The sequence below is a fragment of the Accipiter gentilis genome, chromosome 2 (genome assembly GCF_929443795.1).
Source record: "Accipiter gentilis chromosome 2, bAccGen1.1, whole genome shotgun sequence".
Taxonomy (NCBI): domain Eukaryota; kingdom Metazoa; phylum Chordata; class Aves; order Accipitriformes; family Accipitridae; genus Astur; species Astur gentilis.
The window spans coordinates 5,609,509-5,632,799 of record NC_064881.1 but is presented as its reverse complement, the minus strand read 5'-3'; the positions used below and the strand labels follow the sequence as shown (position 1 = coordinate 5,632,799).

At 40.2% G+C, this 23,291-nt stretch overlaps 1 long non-coding RNA gene across 1 annotated transcript; it reads left to right on the top strand.

Annotated features, from left to right (window-relative positions):
- Positions 1-10,588: 10,588 nt before the first annotated feature.
- On the top strand, positions 10,589-21,839 carry LOC126048609 (uncharacterized). The gene is made up of 3 exons (XR_007508927.1): positions 10,589-10,814; positions 20,833-20,874; positions 21,567-21,839. It is a non-coding gene; the product is annotated as an uncharacterized LOC126048609 (long non-coding RNA).
- Positions 21,840-23,291: the final 1,452 nt, after the last annotated feature.

The following is a 23,291-nucleotide window of genomic DNA, read 5'->3' as shown; positions in this document are numbered from 1 at the left end:
ATGATTACAATACTGGGCAAAGCTGGAGCTAGGCAAATGCTGTGTAGGTTTCTTCACAGAGCTCCGCTAATGTGCTGCAGACATCCTTACCCCTTATCAGTTATACTATTCCATTCTAAGCTTAAGACAAGCTGCCAGGAAAATACCTGCTACCTGTAGGAGTGATGCCACATCATGAGACAATCAGTGCCTCTCTAATGCTATTCCCAGAGGAGCTGCATTTAAACTCCATGTCTCTGGGAGTGACTTGAAAGACTCAGCAGACAATGGCAGCACAAATGTCAGGTATCCAGTAAAGGAGAGAGCAAGATACCTGTTCTACGCAAAGGTTGTAAAACAGAACCAAACAATGCAGACAAATTGCAGGGGAAGGAGAGGAGGGAGGGAGTTAGTGAGAGGGAGAGAAACCACTACATCAGGCCATCTGGATCAAAACCAGATCAGTCATTCTAAATTGGTGTTTGAGTGCTGAGCAAATGAGCTAGAGGAAGAAGAAAATCTGTGTGTTTGTATAGCTGCATCGTAGGGCATTAAGGAAGTGGTGGTTTACATTTTAAGCAGAAGAAGGTCTGTGCACAATCTCTTAGCTCTGACTGATGTTATGAAGCTGTTACTAAGAAGTCAGGTGTATTTTGGGATATCCCCATGCACATGTACTGCTGACCAAGGTCTGCGTTACAGCCTTTCCAGAACTGAGGCAGCAGTTAGTAATTAAATCTTAATGGTTATCTGCTGAGATGAAAGCACTTGGGACAGTGAGAAACTGAAGTTTAAGAGGCTCACCTCTCCATAGAGGGGGATTTTGGAGCCAGGAAGAGTTACCACAGGCAAAAAAAAGATATGGAAGACAGGGATTAAAAAATAAATAAATAAAAAAAAAAAAAGCAGAGAAGTGAAGAAAGAAGAGACAGTTGTACTTGAAAAAAAAATCATTGACTTACCTGGGGACAAGCCAAACAGGAATTAACTCATGAGTTGCAGAAGCATCTTAGGTTGTCACAGAAAAGAAACTCACACTGGGAATATAAAGAGGAGTTGTTAGGTAGATTTGAAGATTTTCTTGCTCTATTTAGCAGAGTATAAAGATAATTTGTTTACAGCACCACATGCACCTGAGAAATTAGTTGCAGCTCAGCATGCTCATGCTTGCTAATATTTGGGAAAGGGTAATCTGAAGCAAGGACAAATCTCAAGGACTGAAGTTAATCCTAGGACTATACAGATTTTGTTCAGACTTCAAGGCTTAAGGCACACATATTCGAATGTCTGGTCAATGTCTAGCCAGAGAGCTTAGCCAGATCTTTGACACACAGGTTATGTATACATATACATGCCTTTAAACAACTGAGCTTGCACTTTGCCTTGGTATAGGACCAAGCATAACAGAACTGCCTCTAGACCATGTTTCATGTGTATCAAAGTCTGTCCAGCAAACAGGTGAATCCATGTAGACAACAATCCATTTTCCTTCTTCCATAGCACTTTCTCCACAAGTAATCTGGCTCTGCTGATAAATCTGCTGGTCATCTTGTAAAGGGAAAAGGCATCAAACACATTTTAAAAAAGCTTTTTCATTTTTTTTTCCTTTTTTTGTTACATCTGCAACATTATTCCAACTGGTGTGAAATAGCTGTATACTCAAGTACTTAGACTCATTGTCTGCAAGAAGTGGTCTGGCACAGCCCACAGCTCCAGGAAAATGGGAGGGGAGGTGCTATTTAAAAGCACTTCACTCATCAACCATGCCTGTCTAAGGCTGCAAAGGAAGGTGGAGGGAAAGTTTTACCTACAAGCATATACTTACCTATGAGAAATGGAATAATTGCCGCTCTTTGCTCTTTTATCCTTCAGATTTTTACTTTACCATCATATCTGGTTGAAATTGCCAGCAGGTTTGAAAGTTAGTGGAGAGAACACTAGAACACACTTGTGGTGGCCATATAACCTGCATTTCCTTAGAAATCTGGGTATGAGTATTTTGAAATGATGTTCTCAGGGATGTACATAGAATCTAAATTCATCTTCTTTCCTCAGTTAGACCTGTATCGAAATAATCTCAGGTATGGTAAAGGTTGCTGGTTTGTTCCTTGCTTTAGTTTCAATTCAACTTAACCTAACCTTAAAGAAAGCTTAGCCCCCTTATGACAGAGGCTGAAAAACAGCAGGTGTTTCACTATCCTTAATAGTGCTCAAACTTGCTTACGGAAGAGATAGCTAATGCCATAGCCCAGATTAATCCTGCATTCTCAGGAAAGCCCTCTGTTTGGTGATGTCCAGAGGCTGATATTCTGCTTTAAAAAAAAAAAAAAAAAAAAAATACTTAATACTTTCAGCAAGTTGTTTTTTCACTTAAAAAAATCCATTACTTCCTTCAGAAAGCAGCTCTTCTTAAAATCAAAAGAAAAATCAGCTTCTGAGACAGGCCTTCTGAATCTGTCAGTTTGCGATATCTCTGAACGGAAATCCCTTGCAGCCCTAGAGTCATCATATCATTCTAGCCTGATTCCTTCTGGAAGCAAGGCTTGAGTGGTTCCACTGTGTACAAGTGTGTATACACAACTTTTGAATCCCATGGCTCATCTCAACTGCAAAGAAAGGTAGAAACCTCAAAGATAATTTTCTGCAGGTTTCTCATAATGAGGCACCAGAGAGAAACTTTCTGCGTGCCCTGAGGTACCACTTGTATCACAAAAGCTCACTTTATCAGGCACCAAGAAATCCACACTCCAGGATCATTGCAGCAAAGATCCCAATCAGGGGTCATGAATAACTAGAAGACACAAACCCATTAGCAAAGTCCAGCACTCTCAGAATAGCTTGTTAAAAGTCATATTAGCTCCATAAATATACAAATAGTCTGAGCATCCTCTGTTTCCTTTCCCTTTAGAGTTTGGAGTATTGCCAGGAAAAAGATGAAGAGCAAAAAGGCATCATAAGGACTTCAAGCAGGTGCCACATTTGTGCTTTTGTGATTTGTAACAATGTGGTCCTCCAAATGTAGATAAAAATATTTTTAGCACTATATGCTTCCTTTCCTTCTTCCAAAACGTGGTATAACAGTATATGGTCAGAGTCCATAAAGTACGTGCAAACTTTAGAACCATAGGGAAGAGCATGGAGCTACTGGAAACTGCTGGCCAAATTACTTTGTTCGGAAAAATACATCCCAGACAGATGTATGACTCATATCCACTGCCGTCTGTTAGACGGAAATAAGCCATCTTTGCCTCATTAAGGTAGAAATGATCCTCATCTGTAGTCAGTGATGACCTACTGACCTGGACCCCCACAGCTCAGATCAAGTACGTTAGGATAGTTGATGCTATTAGGACCATTTCCTTGTCAGTCTCATAAATGATAATTTAACCAAACTTCCACCCTGTCCATCTGAAATAATTCCTCCAGGTCACAGCATTAGAACCCAGCCAACTTCCCCTCCCTTCTGTGCTTGGCTGAAGACAACTAAATGTCGGAAACTAGCAGAGCATCCCTAATCATAATAAATCCTCCTCTGTCCCAGACCCTGGTGAAATTCCCCCGGATGTGGGAGTGATGTGAGGTGGGATTCACAACTTCTGTGAAGCCTAAAGACCAACTCGGGGTATTTCCAAGATGTCAGCACTCAGACAGAAATCAGGAGAAACTCAGTCAGCCCCCGTGAGGAGCAAAGCCAGAGGATCGGCTGCTTTCCAGCTCTCAGTGGAACTGGGGACGTCCAGGTGCTCCCTGCAGGCGGGGAGCCGCAGCAGTGCTCGGGAAGGGCTCCTGCCAAACGTGTGCGCCTGCGAGAACCCCTGACCATACGGTGCTGGAAGCCGTGGAGGGGAGTGGACAGGCACAGTGACAGCTTTTGGATCCAAGGATTCAGGTTCAGGTTCAAATACAGACACGTTGCGCTTGCGGTCTGTGTGAGCGCGTGCAAATTTTATGTGTGTGCGCAAACTACAAAGGGTTGGATTTCTTGACCTTCCTCAATCCCAGCACCACGTTATCATTTTGGGAAAAAAGTGAAAGAAGAAGGGCCCTCTCATATGCCCATATCCAGCAAAAGAGCTGACAGGAGCTGTAAGCAGGTAGTGACGCAACACTGTCAAATAGATGGAAAACGGTGAAGTTAAGGTTTTTATTCCAGAATATCCAGTTTTTTCACAGATCACCTTCCGTTCATTTGTGGACTCCAGTTCTGAACACAGCCTGCAGGCTGAAACACTGGAAGACACAGCTGCTGAGCTGGGACTATCTTGAAATTATGGGCTTTTCTGTCATCACAGGTACAGCATCCAGTTTTCATAACATCAAATGGCTTCAGAAGGGGAATGTACATTCTGTTGTTGCAAATTCTGTCAAGATTACCTCCCCCTGAAGATCAATTTCATAGCCATTGCCACACTACAGAGAAAATCCCTCCTGTCTGATTCCCTAATAAAACAATAGAGGCACTATAAATAACAGGTATCCAAGCTTTTCAACTTGTGACAATTTAAATGCTGAAATATGAATCTTTCTGCTTTTCTCTAAGAGTGGTGAATTATGGGATCAAAACATTCCTCTCATTCCCCACCACTACCACCTCAGAAAAAAAAAAAAAAAAAAAATATGCTTATAGCTATATTTTATAAAGCACCTGAGCTGTGCTGGAGTGTGTCTGACTTGATACAAGCAAGCAAGCACAGCATGGTGCTTACTTTCCAGCAATGTACAAGCTAATTAGATGGAGACCCAAAAGTTCTGAAGTAGAAGGGGAGATTCTTGTCAACTCCCATAGCAGGGGAACTTCTTTCTAGCTCCTCACAAAGTAACATTATTCCTGCACACCATGAGAGCAATGAATTAGGATCCCCATAAAGTATGGGAAGAATGGCTAAAATGGTTTGGGAAGCTCAGCATTGCATGCAAAGATATTTGAGTACAGCAGGAGCTACATTGTGGTTGAGGGTTTGGGGATTTTCACCTTCAGTAGGCTGGGATTTGGCAAAAAATGGGATGTAGATAGCCCAGAAAAGCACAGGTGTTTTTTTCAAGCATTTTAAATTGAAAGCCCCACATAAATGTTTGAAGAACTGCCACGGACAGTTTTGCTGTAGACATTTCCCATAACTGTCTGTAAGAAGGTGAAGAGAAGCAATAGATAAATAAAATACTTAGCATTGTGGTAAATGCATTTCTTTGTTTTGTTTTACAAAGTTGTAATTTTATTGTTAGAATTAGCATAATTTTAATTAGGCACTGGCAGAAGTCAAAAGCTGGCTCCCAACTGTGCCTGCTTGCTCACAGGGACACGTTATACCTGCTAACCGTGGGGGAGTTGCACGTGTGTGTGCTTTGAAATGAACTGCAACCATTTTGCAGCTTGCTTTCTCAAGTCTGACATCCCTGCAATGATATCCAAAACAGAGGCTGAGTTACCCTGAGCCTGGCAGGACGTGTCAGTGAGATGGATGAAGGCTATCTTAGCTTGGATGAAAAATCCATGACTGATAGCAAGAGGAGAGTTTTATATGAACTCTTATACTGACTGCTGATACCAATTCTAACACTGTTTTTTTACTATCATTTTCCTTATTAGAAAAGTTCTCATTTTCTTAATCTTGTAGTTCTTTGGTTTACTGTTCCAATGCTGAGGGTTTTTTTCTTCCATGCAAGCATAAATTGTTACTGGCTGACTGCAGTCACAGCTTTAAAGCTCACTTCTGCAACTGCGGAAAGAGCTAACAGCTCTGAATACCTGATGTTCACGGGGGTTTAGGTCTAAACTGGTTTTCTAACCCTTTAGGCACAACCATTTGTTCCTCTGAGAATGTCCTTCTAGCTGAATAATTTTAATACCCTCCTTCTAGAGTTTGGAGTAGATTTCTCTTTTTTTTCATCCACCCCCTTTTTTTTTTTAATTTTTTTATCATATAGGTACTTTTATGTGTGTGTCAAATACTACTGCTATAGAAAGTGTGACATATAGTCTAGTGCCACTTACCAAATATAGGCTGTCTGGCAGTCAATTTCCAGCAGATAGTGTTTGTCTCATGAGCTGTGACTAAGGCCCATATAGTTTTGATTTCTAGATCTCATGACTGACCCCATACAGCTGCTGTTTTCAGAGCTGTCATATTCAGTCAGAGGGTGTTAATGCAAACCTTCTTACCCTGTGAAGATTATCTTGCAAGAGATTAATCAGGGGAAATAAATCAAGGGATAGACCTGAAAAAATGCCTAGCTATTGCAAACTCTGTGTTAAGAAAAGCAATAAGCACGTATACAATACACCTACATACGCAGACATACATAGACAGGTGGGTATATTTATGTACTTAGGTATATATAGAAGCACACTTCTATGATCATTGAAAAAAGGCTGTAACATCCACAGATTGCATTCAGTAAATAGCATACATATTCAAGTTACAATCTGTCAATTAAGAAACTCGTTCCAATATATTTTGCAGTCAAAAATGCATAAATTTCACTTGCAAACAAATCCCTTTTTTAAGAAAATCTTTAAAAGTTGCTTCCTTTGCTGAACCTTTTTTAATGCAAACCTATTTATAATAGAAGGGTACAGTGAGTATCCTAAACTAACAATTATAGATGACGACATGATCTTTCATTATCCAGGATAATAAGCAATCTTCATTCCTTGGAAACAAGCAGATTCTACAGCAAGCCTTCAACAAATAAAAAGATGCATAATAGATGCTAGGATCATATAATGTTTCTCTTAATTTCAGGCTTTCTTCCGGATGACAAAGTTATACTGTAGACTGCAGCTTATTTGGAACAGAAAATAAGATCTCTTGAAAGTAAGATCTTTAATTTGATTTTAGAAGTACTATTATGCTTTCAAAAATGATACTGTCTTGCATGCGCTGCCAGAAGAGGTGTTGAAATTCGTGGTTCTGGGGCGGTGTATTTGTTCCTTCTTAGCTGACTATAAAAGCATTTCTGACTTGGAGCAAGTCCTCACCTGGGCAGTCACATGCATTCTTCCAGCGTGGCCCATGAAATAAAACAGTTTCTTTAGAAGGCACATTTACCAGAACAAAGAAAGAGTTAAAAAAAAAAAAAAAAAGAAGAAGAAGTGCAAAAAGATCCATGAGAAAATTGCTGACAAACATTAGCAGGAATTAAATAGAAAATCATTCACTGGAAAGTGATTGATGAAAGCAGCTAGTGTCGATTATTTTTTTAACACTCCTACCCCGTGTACAAACTGGCCTTAAATGGTAGCTTAGTTAGAGCCAAACTGACAATCTAAGAACATCAAGTTTACAACTCATATTCTGTTACTGCTTTTAGAAGAAGACAGTAACTATTTTTAGGGGGGTACATGTTATACAGACTCTATCTGGTCTGTCTCACAGTTCTGGCTCATTGTTTCTTTCAGCCCACTTCTGACGCAAGCCCGAATTCAGCAAATGATTTACAAATAATTTTAAATAGATGAACAGTGGACCTCTGAAGGACATTCTCCGTTTCTTTAAAGGAAGGAGAAGGCTGAAGGACTAGGGATGGATTTATTGGCGGACTAAAGAAGTCATGGCAATGCCTCCCTCCACCTTCACAGCAACCACAGACAAACATTTTAGTGCCACCTGATACCATCATGCATGATTCCAGCTGTGCCATCCCCCATCTCCATGCATAATGGTGCGGCGTTGCCCCTCAGTACTTGTCTGATTTGAGATATTTGTATTTTCTCCCATAGTAAAATTGCAGGATGTGCTTCCTCTCTCCCTCCCTCCAGCTTTGCAGCCACGAGTTGGCATGCAAAAGGACTGAGGCATCAGGTGTACTTCAAGACATGTTGTCACCAAGCAGGGGAGACACAATCCAGCTCCTTTTCTGCATTTCAGAAGAACATCTGTTTAAATGACGTTTGCCTCTTACATGAATGTCCCTGCAATAACTAAAGAAACTCTGTCCTGTTGTTCCCAATTGCACATGCCTGTATTACATAGATACAGTTTGTGGCTTGGTTTGCCTTAAGCCTGTTTTGTGAGTTTTAATATACATTGCAGCTTTAAGTAACAGAAGAGGTAAAAGGAAAAGAGAGGTCATTTAAGAAACAAAGGATAGAAAGCACATTGAGTTTGGGAACAGGTATCAGATCAGATGGGGGAGGAGAAAGAACGGCTCTCAAGAACTGGATCTCCAGGGGAGAAGACTCTGGTCAAAAACCAGCAAAGAATATAGAAGCTACCAGACCACGCTGCAGCTAGTGCTGACAAAGATAGAATTAGTTTGTGCTCATTTCACATGTATCTTATGCTTGCACCCTTAAAAATCAGTCCCTCTACTCATATATCTCTTCTGGCACCTGTGCTAATATTTGCAACAATTGTTCCCTATTTTTTTTTCCAAATAAGTACAAGTCTAAAATGTACCAGAACGTATGGAGAGCTATACAGACTTCAGTACATAACGTGCTATCAAAACACAATGATTCTTTGGTTTTGACATTTCACTAGGTGGTTACCTATTCTTTTCTCAAGAAAAGTTGTTCCTTCCTGGTTTTCAAATGGTGGAGGACAATAATGACGGAGTATTAAAACAAAAAATGACAAGAAAGAAAATATATACACCTATTTTATCCAAAATTAAATGCTCCTTGTCACTTAGCTGGAAAAAAAAATTGCAGCACTCACAAAATATTTTCCTTACTGGCGCAATGAAGAACCTTCTTTTCAAAGGCAGATGTCTGGGATAAGTATTCATTCTGGTGAGCCTAGGGTAAAATGCCTTGATTCTTCAGAGAGGCATTAAACAATTAAATAAATGGAGTTTCTTTTGAATTTGAAAAATTAGAAGATAATTTAGGATTTGTGTCACAGCAGCCACAAAGTAGGACCAAGTTGCATGTAGACCATAGGATGAAGCTCGAAACAGGAAATCTGTGTGTTTGAAGCCATGGTATTTACTAGGTCACTTACACAGCATTCTGCTAGTAAACACCACATCGTTAGCACATGCAAAGTATAGGGTGGTTTTTATAACCCAGAGCTCTGACTGATGCTGTAGGAACTGGCTGGTTTTATCTTTAAATCATTCCAATTCTTTCAGCTGCTGCAGCAGTTAAGATCTATTCTTTCTGCACCAGGTAGGGCATTGTCTTCACATCTAGACTAACATCTAAAGGGAATAGGGATCAAACTGCACGACTGCAAGCAGTACTAATCATTTATGCATACTGTTTGGAAACAATTCTCAGGTTTGAAACGTGCCTTTCAAATAAATATAGACCAAGGAAGCATAATCATCAAAAACAACTTAGACATCACCTTCTTCAAAAAGAACAAATTATAGTCACGATATGTAATAGCTCTTGAGCAACATTCACATCCCTGTCAGGGGTTTTGAAAAATTGACAAAATGGAATGTGGATATTAAATGGGGGGTTTTTTTCTAAAAATAATACACATGCACAATAGCAGTTTCCTGGCAAGCTGAACTTCACAGTTTTTGTCACTTTTTACAGCCTGTCTTGATTTACAGGAAGCGTTATCTCCAGTACTCGAAGCTACAGTGCAAGGGGAACTGCTGTCTCTGGCCATGCACAACTGACCCAGTTCTTCACAGGTGGAGATTAAAAGTGAAGACTCTGGAAAAGCTAATGTCCTCTATCACATCTGGGTTCTGGAAGTTCCACAGCACTCCTAGATTATGAAACCCCGGAGCAAAAGCCTCTTCCATGGGACTGATGCTTCCCTTTGGATCTGTTAAAAGAAGGATGAGGCCATTTCTGGAGACTGTTTCCTCCACCCCTTGCCCCAGGACTGAAGCCCCAGGTTCGCCCCAGGAGCCCTCCAAAGAGCAACCTGGGGAAACAGGGAACTGAGGGTAATCCTCTCCTTCCTCTCCACAGACCACCCACACAAGGCTGCCCCACTAATCAGGGGTGGAAAGGCTACAGTTCCCTCTTCTGCCATAAAAGTGTGTCCCAAAAATCACGAGCAGCCTCAGAACGGGCCAGTTCCCTCTCCACAGCTTCAGGCGGCATGGGACCCAGGCCACCGATTGCCATGCCCTTCCTTCTCCCACAAGCAACTTCTTGCTTCTGTTTTCTGTTTGTTTGCTGGGGTTTTTTCCCAGTACCAGGGGCAGCCCTGAGGGCCCAGCACCTTGCCACAGGAGCCATAGTTGGGGTTCACCTCTTCCACTGCCACCCCCTCTGGCTTCTGCTCCTCTGTGCTGGATCCCCAGGGGAAGGGGAAGAGATGGAGAAAAACAGGAGTATTTTGTACATTTTTGATGCACTGACCTTTGCTACGAACTGGCTTTTTGCCTGAATAATGTGGATAAAATATCACCAGAGCATTTCTCTCCACTATGGTGCCCACTTCCCTGGACCCAGCAACATCCCCCTCCCACCTCAAACTGAAATCTGCATTCGAAGTACTGGAGGTCACAATAACAATGGATGTGTTTCTCAGAGTCTGTTTTCAAAGCACAGGAAATGAATGAAATCCCCATCTGTTGCTTTATATCCTTCTGCTTTAATCCTTTGAATCACTAGCAGTGAGAAAAGGAGCGCTGGACACGCGAGAGAGCTATCCCATCTCCTTTCTGCCGTACGGCCACGGCTGCAAGAAGAAAAGCCGCTCAAGCTGAAAAAGAAGGTGATGGTTGCAGAGCAGTCTCTGTGAGGAGCTCTCAGCTCTGGAAAGGACTCACTGCTCTGAAATAGCTTGGGTCCGTTGATCTCCAGGGCATGCTACAAGAAGCATCCCTCTGCTCACACTGGTGATGACCATGACGTCTGCAGAAAAAGAAGAATTTGTGCGAGCTCTGTAACAAGTGAGGGGAGAGTGTGGTTGCCTGCTGTAAGTGTTGACAGCAAATTACCATTTTTTTTTACTTTTTTTTAATAAATTTATATTGAAGGAACACTTGTATACATGCCAACAAGATGATATGTGGGCGCAGAGGAGTGGTGATAATTGTACCTTGATTTCCCCCTTCCATCCTCCTGTGATGTAAGTTACTTTTTAGTTGTTATTTGCTGGCATTGTGCGATAGGCTCATATTTCCCTTGCGCAGGTATATCTGCAGCCTAGCCAACTTCTGTAGCCATAATACGTTCAGCTCAGCTTTAGCCTTTAGGCACTAGCGGCTTTTCTCTCTTTAGTAGGGCTGGGAACAGGTGTCCTTTGTTTGTGTTCACTTCGCTTTAGTGTGGAATCTGTGCTAGAGGGAGGGAGATGAAGGCAGGGGATGGAAGGGTGATTTAGAAGTGAAGTTGTTAAAAGGGATACCAGTGTCTCCTCTCCATCCCAGGTGGATTTCCTTTTGTTTAGTCTACCAGAAGAGCAGCATACTTCCTGCTTTACATGCACAAACAAAAAAATAAGAAAATGAAAGCAAATATGTTGAGAGCTGTGGGCTCAGAGGAAAAAATAAAATAGGAACAAAACAGCGCCCCCCCCCCCCCCCCCCGCCCAGCTTCCTTGGATGGCACAAAGCATCATAAACAAAGTTCTACAGCTAATATGTTGCGGACACACAGTGATATATAATATTGCCCATAAAATTAGTCATGTGTTATTGCACAAAGTGGTGTGTTCCATAAGAGCTGCCTATTTAGCAAGCTTGATCAAGAACATTAAATATGAAAATAAGGAAAAAACATTTAACATTGTTGAAAAGTAATTAAAAATATATTTCACCATATGGTTCTCTGCCATTACTTCATTTCAGCAAAACAAATGCCTGGAGCATTTATTATCCCCCATCATTTTTTAAAGAGGCCTAATGTTCCCACTTGGCACAGGAGACACGCAGATAAAATGAATCAGCTCTGAAATGAATTGTGTGAAATGCATTTGTCTGAATTCAAACAGCTTCCCTGTAGTCAATAAATGCACAAGTACTTCCAATCTCTCAAAATGCATATCTCTGAAAAATAACTATTTTTTTGCTGGTAATACACTGTGTGTAATCTTTGACAAAGGCTAAAATGCCATTAGCTTTATTAGGGTTCTGCTGCAGTCAGCATTACAAAGTTCAAGTTACTAATACAGCCCTCAAACAGCCTTGGTATTAAAAAAACAAAACAAAAGAAAAAAAATTATAAATAAAATACAACACATACATCAAAAAGCTTTCAAAGCACAGCTAAACTCATGAGACTAAGTTCATCCATGGTGCAATTATGCTCTTTCCTGCGCTGTGATGCCAGGAATAAATTTGACCACGGGGCTTTAAAGGATGGATTATAAGCAATTTTATTTTAATTCATGGTGGACAAGAGAAGAAGGTATCTTCTTTCATAAGTGATGATCCAAAGAGCAGTAGTTTGCGGGGCTGCATTCTGAGATTTATTAAAAAAGTGATGTATCACTGGCCAGTTAATGGCGGGGGAGGGGGTTATTATTATTCTTTCGAAGAGCAATGGATTAATAAAAAGGCAACCTAACAGAAAAAAAAAAGTCCTTGTTTTTGTCACGTGTTAGGAACACCCATAATTAATGAAAATAATATATAAACACAGCTGGATAAAGATATTCATGCTGTGTAGTTGATGCGGTAGTTTATGCATTACTGGCACTGAAACTGTTTCTCTTTGTCTTTACACTGACTCCTTTTGAACATGTGAAACTCGATCCACCAGCCTGTATAACAAAGCTCTGCCATGCAAGACAACTCACTGGCACTGACCTGGCACATAGCTGTGTGATGAGTGACCTGAGACAGAAATCAAAACGCAGCAGATTTTTCCTGGGTGAACGGAGGCAAGGAATGCCTTGGAAGTGATGTCAGAAAGCCCTACCATGCCCTGTAATGGAGAGAAATAGTCCCTCCCCTTCTGGAAGCAATGGGGAGAGACAGAAGAGGCTGGGGAGAAAAAAGTACATTAGATTAGTCCAAAAAAAAATCTGGCTTTTTCTGTCACGGTGTGGAAGGAGGCACAGAGGAAAACGTGGTGGAAATCAAGGTGATGCGGATGTGAGATTTGGGATTCTGAGTAGACGCAGCAGGAGCAAACTTTCCCACAGAACCACAAAACCCATAGCATACTTTTCCTAACAAATAACACGTCTTTCCTTCTGCCCTCTTCTTTTCTACCCCAGAATGTAATTTCAGTTCAAACAACACGTTCTGTTCTCGTCTGAAAAAAAAATATGGAGGTGCAGCACTGGCTTCAAACGGCATCTAAAAGTGGAAAAGTTTGATCTAAATGTTTCAGCTGTAAACCGCAATGGGGCTTGGTAGGCTGGAAACCCTGGAAACTCCCAAGTGAGTCATTATCATTCACTGCTGACCACCATTAAAGAACATGGCTGACGTTGGCAGACCAGGAAAAATGTCTCAGGATTGTCAGATCCACGGTAAAACCATGACAGCTAACAGAACTGTGTGATTTTCAGCAGATGCAATTTTGTTACAGTTCCAAATGACAGAAGCTGGCTATTCAATTCAGGCTCTACAGAAGTGTTCTTTCAGCTCTGGAAGTCCGTTTCTGAGCAGTGCTTTATCAGGCAAGAGGGCAACACTGATGCAGAGAGTAAAGGTGGTGAAGCTGGGGAATGTAACAGATTTCCATCTTCATCAATGGGACCAAGGGCATATACTGATCAACGAATCCCATCAATACAGTAATGTATTTTGAGCACAAGGGTCATTTGCCCTTTACATAAGAAAATCATCCAAGTTTGAATGAGCTTTTTTAGTGCTTTCAGTTCATGATTTGATCTACTCTTAAAAGTTTTGCTAACATTACTGAGTTGAATAGAGGTATGAAAAGAAATGACACTTTAAACCAGAACATGCAGACATAGTTCCTCAAGAAACAGATTTTACTCTGTACCAAAAGAGGAACTGTTTTTCTAACGTAAGTAGCATTTCCACTTCAGAAATGTTAGTATGAATAGGTATAGCTATATAGGTAGACCATTGTAGGTGCAGACCATCCCTGTAAAACAAATGAAGTATTTAAGAACAGAGTCTAAGAAGTTTACCTAATGTTTGCAAACTGATCTGAGATCTCCAGGTGAAAGATGCTCTGGGAGTACAAACTGCTACAAGATTAATTACTGGTAAAAATAAGCATTTTACTAATTCAGTTAGGTCAAAAATCTTCTGTGATTTTTATTATGCCTTAAATCATCTATAATATTCTAAATATTCAGCATGGTGGATTTGTGGTATCAAGCTAAAAAGCAGGGGGAGGAGAAGCGTCAATAACACTTGGCACAGCCACTCCTCAGATTAGCTGTATATGCCCACCAAAGGCATCTCCTACATACCAGACTGGGATAAATGTTCCAGGGGCCTCTCAGCTTCCAGGCCTCTTCTATGAAGTAGCACAAAACAGTACCATGACGTTCCACTGTTACTGTGCATATTCTAGATATTAATACAAGACCTGTTTTAATTAACTAGTATTTTTAGCTACTCAAAATGACTGAAGCTCACTTTTCTCCAGCAAGGATGTATATTGCATAAGTATAAATTAGCTCTATTTTGAGCTCCACAGCAGTGCAGAAGACCATTGCTGTCCTGATTCAAAACAGTGAATTTCTGCCAGAAAGAGAAGGAATAACTAAGTGTCATCTCCTGATGAACATAAAAGCAGAGGAGGAAACACATATGTGATTTAGAAACAGGATTACTCATAGATTCAGAAGTTATAAATCCAATTACCTTGCTTGATTCATCAATAAATGGGAAAGTAGTATTTGTTTTATTATCAAATTAAGTTATTCTTTGGAAGTAATCCACTTAAAATAATTGTTCCCTCGCATCAAGCAAAGGTAATCAGTAAAAAGGAACATAAAATGTCTTTCTACTGCTTTCTGCAAAACGCTTTTTCACATTTTTTTGAGCACCAGATTATCCCATTATAAACAGCAGCAGAGAAATCCAAGGAATCCAGATAAGTAAATGCTGCTTTTATAACTTCTTTTGCTCCAACTACCTGGCACAAGGGTTTAAAAGCAAAAGTTCGCGCACCCTAGGTTCAGAATAAAATGGTCTTTTGGGAACCCTGCAAGCCAGCTACTACTGAATTTTCTGTCCTCAGTGAAGCAATGTTGGTGAAACCTTTGACTGCCAGGGCTGAAGTATTCTCAAGTGCATCTTCGGCTCGCAGGACATTACTCTCTGTGTGCAGAGTACAAAAATATTGGCAACACTGGTTCACCAATATTGACACAAAAAAATACAGGTTCACCTGTCTCAGGAGTAATAGTTTAAGTAGAGGCAGAGGGACATGAAAAAGCCTACAAGTAATCCATTGTGGCTAAAATGTGTTCCTACAACTTTATGACTTACCTAAGTGAAACTTGCAAATGTAACGTACGAACTAAAGTAGGGAGAAAAATACTTAAAATCTTAACATTTCCTTTTCTAAATCTCTTTTCTGCAAGGCAGCCACATCCTCTACAGTCCTTTAAATCTGAATCAGTAAGGTACCTGGAGTGCTGCCTCATATTCAGTTTGGTATGCAAAAGAATTAAACATCCCTCTGGTTTTTCAAAAGGAGATCAGCAATCACACCAATGCAAACAATGCTTTTATTTGCCATCAAAGATCTGATTCATCTCATGCAGAGTGAGATCCAATAGTTGGATTAGAGAGATTATCTGGCAGCGACCAGAAGTTTTTGTGTTCACTCTGTTCTAGCAAGACTGAGAAGGTTTTCATCCATCTGCTCAGGGACCCTCCACTGGGTTTTTCTGGGAAGAGGTGAACTGACTTCCACTGCCATGCTAGACACACCAGCATTGAGTTTAAGACAAAGCTGTGACTCCCTGATGATAGACTAAATTTGAAATGTCAAGTTTTCTGACTATGGAGGAGTCACAGTCTGGAGCAGCCTTCTGATAGTGTAAGCATCAAGTAAATGATCAATTTTTAAACTGGAACTTAGCCAGTTTATAAAACGTATTGCATGATGTCATTGTCCATGAAAAGCACCATGGTGTGAGGACCTGGTTCCATGACCCAAAGACTCCTTTTTCACCTGTATCTTATGCTCCTAAATTTCTAGGAGCTGTAGTGTTGTACCAGACCACAGTTCTCTAATGGAAGCAGCCGTTGACCCTTCGGATATGTAGGCTATTCAGTATGCGAGTTAAGATCTAGCTTAATAACGGATGAGCTACAGAACTTTTTGGAGTTCAATTATTTCAATGCAGCAATCTATTTCTGGGTGTCACTAATACTAATGTGGAGTTTGTATGTACTTGTCTAGGACCATATTTTTAGCTGGCAGAGACCCATCTGAAGTCATAGTTGCCTGTCTACAGTTGGAACCAAAATGTCAAACCATACAATATCTAAAAATATTAATATAATAGCACACAGAAAAGTAATAACTACCTAAGTAAATACAAATGGATGAGTTAGCTTCAATTCATGGAATATGCTATTCTGTTTTTTCTTGCAATAGCCATCAATCATGTTAATTTTAAAAAAATCAATATCCAAATATTTTTACATACTCCAGTGAAATATTTTGGTTTAACTTTGAACACATTATGAAATTGTGCATTTCTAATTTTTACCAAAAAAGTCCCAACTTAGCACATTATTACAATTTTTTGCAATTCTAGAACATTTACATAACCCTTAAAATAATAATCTCTAAAAATGCTGATTTGAAAATTCTCAGAAAATACTCAGGTGTTAGCATCATGATTAGAGTTACCATTATAAACATTATATAAAAATTATAAATGCACATTGTGCTTCTGAGATAGTTTAATCCAGCAGTTTCATTTAATGATACTCATTCTCAAATGAAATTGCTGTACTTGAAATTTTAGGGAACCCAAATTCAGTGGAGAACAGTTTAGATAATAACAACCAACGATGTATCAGAACAAAAATCTTAGGATAGTCAAAGGGAGAGAATACCAACAGTGATTAAAATAAATGAGCAAAGAACAAAACTTATAGCTATAAATTAAATCAAATACCTTTAGGCTCCTGTGAAGTCTGAAGAATAGCACTACAGGCTAATTTCAGGGAGAAAAATCAGAGGAGGAATTCTGCAGTGATTCTAAATAAAGTATACTGTGAGCACAAGGATTAACCGCAATGCACTACATGAAAAATTAATCTATTTTTGTCATCTGGCTTCTATGACTCTGTATTTTTCAGTTCCACTATAACAGTATTTGGGGTGTTTTCTCTCCTCTTCAACACACTTATATATGGTTTTTCACTGACAATTCATTTGAACAACAGATCAAAACCACCTCTGGAGTATGTACACAACAAGACTGAGTGACCAGGGTGGGAATTTTCCCTTGTAAAATTCTAATTCTGAAATCCACCGTTATTTCCTGATGTGAAGTCCACAGCTCTTACTCTTAAATTATGCTGCAGACAGAATTCAATACTGAGGAGATTAGAAATAAGAGACTGAAACTGGAGGGTGAGGGCCTGGGTGCCATAACATATGAGGGTTCAGGCTGGCTGTATCTCTGCCAAGGAAGCCAGAAGACCTCTCTAGTTCCTAGATCTTGTTGCGTGCCTCACCTGTGTGGGAACTCCAAACTGGGGAAGACTCAGACTGCTCTGCACCTTTCCTATTGTCTGATTTTCTCGAAAAAAGGAAATAAGCTTTTCTCTGAGGTGGGAACCATTGCATGTTTTGGCTGATGCACAGAGAGGGAAACCAAGGGACCAGAACCCAAAGGCAGAGCCTCTGTGACAGGGCAGACTTTGAACCAAATAATGAGAAGTGCTTTAGGCAGAAAAATCTAGCCCTTTCCCACCTTATTTTTAAAATCTGGAATCCGCTATGACGGTTAATAGCACCTTCATTAATATACCCATCCTTTAGACTTCTGCTAAGTCCCTCTTATTCCACGTACACAGCCGTATCCAAACAAGGGGGGTGATCTTAGGAGATACTTGGGCTTCTTCAGCTCTAGCTTTTCATTTCACAGAACTGGGCAGAACAGAGCAGCAATTAAATATCGGATTTGTGTTTAAAAATAGAGAAATTATTACAGCAGACTAAAAATACACAAACATTTTTGTTAAACAGCAGCTTACAAACCCCTGGGTGAGACATAGAATAATGAGTTTTATTCCCAGAGGTTGAGTTCTAGGTGCATTCATCAGTTCAGACTTCATTCATTATTGCTGAAGCACTTTGTGGGACAGACGAAAAACCTGCCGTCACTGTCTGAACATGGCCCCCCGCAAGGGTGGAACTCATGCCCAGAAGACATCAGAAACATTTAGAACCTCAGTGCCTTCAGAAACCAACGTGGAAGCTGTCTTTTACACTCATTCTTTCCTCAGAAACTCCCACAGAGCAAATTCGGTTTTTTCCACCAGCATGGAGAAAACAGATAGCCACAGAGATCCCTTTCTATGACTAACAGCTGTAGGTCTACAGACGCTGGGCTTCATTTGGTAGAGTGCAGTCATTGTATCCTCTATGTTAAAAGGTGGTGAGCTCAGTTTTGATGTGCTGTTGTTAAGTGGCATAGCTCCATTTACACTTCTTGAAGGTCTGGACCGGTGTCTCTGTCTTGGTTTGTCCTTTTGCTAGCTGAGCTCAGTGAACTTCATACAGAGAGCACAGACTTTGAAGTTACCAGAGGCAGGTGTCAATGTTATCATCAATAGCACTTCTGACACATGACTTCAACTGGGATTCTAACTGCATTTTTGCCAATACACAATCCTTTAACTTCCTCTAACTTAGCATAATTGCATTACAGGGATTTCAAAGAGTTCTTTGAACCAAGGTACAATTAACATCCTTTCAAAAGACATTCCCACCCAGCAGTTTATTCCAGGTAAACTTCCTTTCTGAAGAAAGACTCTGTTTAAATGTAAATCAGCTTCTTCACTTCTGGAAATTGTTTCCAGCCTCTTCTCAAATACACTTTCACACCAAAACTTGTCTTCAAGGCTTTGCATGTTACAAGGTACAATTTCAGCTAGAAAGCAGGCAAACAATGAAGTTAATTTTATAGATGTAGTTGATTATCAGAAAATCAGTCTCTACCTCTAGATTACAAGACCATGGATTCAAGTAAGAAAAGCTACTGATAGTGGATGTCCTAGGTAAAAGATACCAGTGGTCTTTCACCTTTAATCTAATTTTTAAAGTGTCCCAGTAAATCCTTACTGCAGACTTTGGCTGATTGGAAACTGAACAGCAGCTGTAGAAGACAGATGAAGAATAGCCTGAATGAAGCAAAGACTGAATGATCCTGTCTTCTGTCCATTGCTGGGTAAAAAGGAGACTTCAGCCTCCAGAGCTGTCATTTTAGCACCTTTATATAGCACTAAAATACACATTTAGAAAAATCCAAATGTCTTAATCTCTACACAGTGTCATTTAGGATATCATCTGACATTAGCTAATCATGCACATCCTCTTCGCTTCCCTAAGCCAGGCACTGCTGCTGAATGGGAGAAGATAAGGAGCCTGTTTTTAAAAGGTATTAAATGACAATGTTTAATTTCATCATTATTTTTAGGAAAGAAGAACCTTTATAAGCCTTTTAAATAACAATCCATGGCCCCATGGTAACATCTTGGCTGGCAATTATAGGTGAAGGTACTGTGCTGTAGGAAGCTTTGAAATGTCATAAGAAATTCTTCCCTTTCCTTTGCATCTAACCCATGTTACAATTGCCAGTGTATGCTGCAGTCAAGCCACGCAATTTCCAGGGGCAACCCATTCATGTGCTGTGAACATTTATGACTTATATGTCATATAGTATTTATTAGAATTTGCATAGAAAATTAAGAGGTTTATCTCATTTTTCTAAACACATTCAAAAGGGTTTGAACTATTGTCTCTATTTTTTTTCTTGGATTATCAAGGATTAACTTAATGATTTCTGTGGAAAACAAAACCCTCAAAAAAAGCAAGGAGAGAAGGAGAGGAGGAGAGTTTGGGTCATATTTAAGCAAAAGAAATCATTGCTAATAGCTAATCAGATGCAATGAAAGGATAATTTCCACAGCTTACAGCACTGGAGATCTCATAAGCTTCATCTCTTTTCTGAAATATCTGATACTATGACTAAAATACAGCCCCCTGCATCACAGGATTTTTGGTCAGGAAAACATTGTTCCCAGGTAACACATAACCACGTCTGGCTCCCTCAAAATATCACTTAACTGTCAAGCCAGGGTAACACATTTATTCCTAGGCTGCAAAGGAAGCTGGGTACCATTAGATGATCCATTTTAAAGTTCAGGACCTGGAGTAAGAAATCTCAATGAGATTTTAACTGCTGGTTTTAGTGGTCTACACTACATATTTTGGTATTTCTTCTTTGAGTCCAAAGCAGGAACAAAATGCTTACAAAGTTCATCCTACCTCTGGCAAATACATGGTAGAGGAGATCTAAATCTGTGTTCCTGGACTAATTTTTTCAAAATGGAGTCAAAGGAGGATTTAATCAAGTAGGGTTAATAAATTCACCAAGCTCTTATGATCACTATGGTCACGCTTTTAGAAAAGATCACAAATCTTAAAGACAGCTGCTCTCAAAACCAGAAAAACGAATAAAGCAGAACAAGCTTAAGCTCCCAGAAACTTGTTCCTTGCTGTGCTAGTCCAGATTGTGTCTGGGGTGAGGAGATAAAGAGCACTGGATTCACACTGCTCCAAAATTGAAGCAGAGCAGGGGTGAATCAGGCCATGAAATTTGTAATCAGATCTGTTGATTGTTCACAGTGCTTTTAGTTCTGCTCTGTTTTAAAATAACTGGGGTTTTACTTGAGAAGAGAGCATATATCGCAAACAGGTTAGCAGCCCTGAAGAGCTGTTTTAAAAAGCTGACTTCTCAGATTGTCAGACTCAATAATTCCCTATAAATTCCAATTCAAATTAATCGATTACAAAATCCATAGGTTCTCTGGAAGGGGAAGAGTCCTGGGAGCAGACTTCAACCAGTAAGCATTTATTTTCCACTGAGATCAAGGTGTTCCAACTTGTTGCATTAAGCTTCTTTGTTGTTTTATTTTTTTTTTTATTTGTGCTGCCAGATCACACCTGCTGGTGCTCCCTTCCTCCCCAGAAAAAAAAAAGAAGGAAAAAATACCCTGAACCTTTGTCAGAATTTATTTAGCCACTAGGTTCAAATTTTCCAATGAGACAGAATGTGGTGCTCATGCAAACAATGTGTGTTCATTTACATTTGCTTATGCTAATTTCCATATTCATTTCTTTGTCAGACACACATTTAAAGTATTGCTTATACATAGATATGTTTATATCTTTATACATGCATGAATTCAGAAACTACCTTAAAAAGTTTTTCTCTTTGCATACTTAACATACTTTGGTGTAATTGCCCAAAAAATATCAATAACAAAGAATTTAGCAGGTCCTTGTTGGGAGTAACCTTAAACAACTATGCTTTAATCATTTGGTGATCAACCTTCGATACGAGTCAGAAAGCATTATGTATTTCCCCCACAGCCATGTAGTCATTTTTCGTGTACATTATGAGTATACGGAAAGGACATTCTTTAAACAAAGGCAGCAAGAAATAGTGATCTTCAATCACTGTCATGAATATTCTGTTTAATTGCTGATGGCTTTTATTTCACCACTTTGCAATGCCCAGTCTGTTGTTTTGCAGTCCAGCTTTGCAGCAGATCAAAAGCTACAGTGGGCTCTTCCCCTTCTCAGGAGGCCTGGAAACAGGAGCAGAACCTGCCAGTTCAGGCCCGATGTCTGCTGCAGGGTGATGATGATGCTGCAGGAGGAAGCAGATTTCTCCCTGACAAGACAGAAGACAAATACTCTTCCAACTCGCTCTCCCTTGATTGAAATGACACATCGCTACATCTTTCTCTTGTACATGACTTACAATCACAGCTTATTATCCTTAACCTGTCCTTAACACTGTACAGTCTGCCTAAAATAAAGGTTGAATAGTCTTTTTGACTGCTCTGTTCCCATGTAAAACTTCTGTTTGTTTTGTCAGAAGCTATATATTTTAAAAGAGTATCTACCTTGTCAACTCCGAGAGACCTTGACTGTATCAGGAAAGAGTTCTGCTCTTTTAATAGAAATATCCCCCCTTGACAAGAAGTAAATATATCGCCCATAACTGCCTCTGCTCTTCTTCTCTGTTTGACATCCAAAAGAGGAGATACAAACAGAGTGTGTGGCTGGTTGGCCATGGAGAAAAGAGTAATTCTGTCCTAAAGAGGAAAACAGGCACTTCTGGAGGGAATCAAGTCTCCAGCGAGCAGGAACCAGAATCAAAGGCCATGCTGATGTTGGTTGCCACATGCTATGGTCTTCCCAATTTAGAAAATGCCGCATTCCTTTGAAGTGCCCACAGAAACATCTGTGGGTTTGTGGGTTGGGCCCTGTTAAATGTTAACTGCTTAGTGCCACAGAGCAGGATCTCTCATCAGAGACTGTAATCTATTTATGTGACCAAAATACTGCAAAAGAAGCAGGGTAAGTTTTGAAAAGCTGTCTATCCCAAACTTAGTAAACATAAATAATGTATTTCTTCCTGGCCTTGGTCTGCTTTAACACAGCAGCACAAAAGCAGTCTTGCCATTGCTGCTGAGTGCAGCTAATGGTCTTTTTGTCTAAATTACAGTTGGTCCCTCTAAAAGTGTGTTTCCTGCCAAGTGCGGTTTCATGAAACGCTGAGTCAGAGGAGCTGGGAGGAGGGACCAACAGCAGCAAGAGCAGCTGGCAATGGACCCATAAAATTAATGGCACTTTTAAAAGAAGGTTAAGAAACAAGAAAGCTTTGGGGCAAAATGAGAAAAACTGGAAGGCAGATAAACTGTAAGGCTGGGTAAGTTACAGCGTATCGTTTCCCAGAAGGGAATATCGTACTATGGTGGTTTGATGACATATAGAGTAATGCCTTAATATTTAGGAGTAGATCCTTTAAAATATTCATGTGCTTCCTATTGGACTAAGGGCTTAGATACAGAGTCAGGTCAGCATACATTAGCACAGTGATCTGCCCCGGGAAATTTGAGGCAATTTGCCCTAGTTCAGCTTTCTGTGAGAGAGACTTAAGTAAGCCATCTTACTTTGTATTTGCCCGGGGACACGTACCCATGTTGGCAGCTATTGTACTTCAAGTGATAAGCTGTGGGTTGTTAAGTGACAGTAATTCACACTAGTATCCAATGCACACGAAGTATGAATACTTGTGAGTGTGTTAGCCCACTTTCTGACTTCCAGCTGGGGTAAGAGTTTTGCCACCTCGTCAACCTGCATTTGCCCTCAGCACTACCAGACAGCCACCATCTCTGAAAGACAGAAGATGACAGGGCCACACAGCCAGCAATGACAAGAAGAGATGTAATACCATTTGCTTCTTACT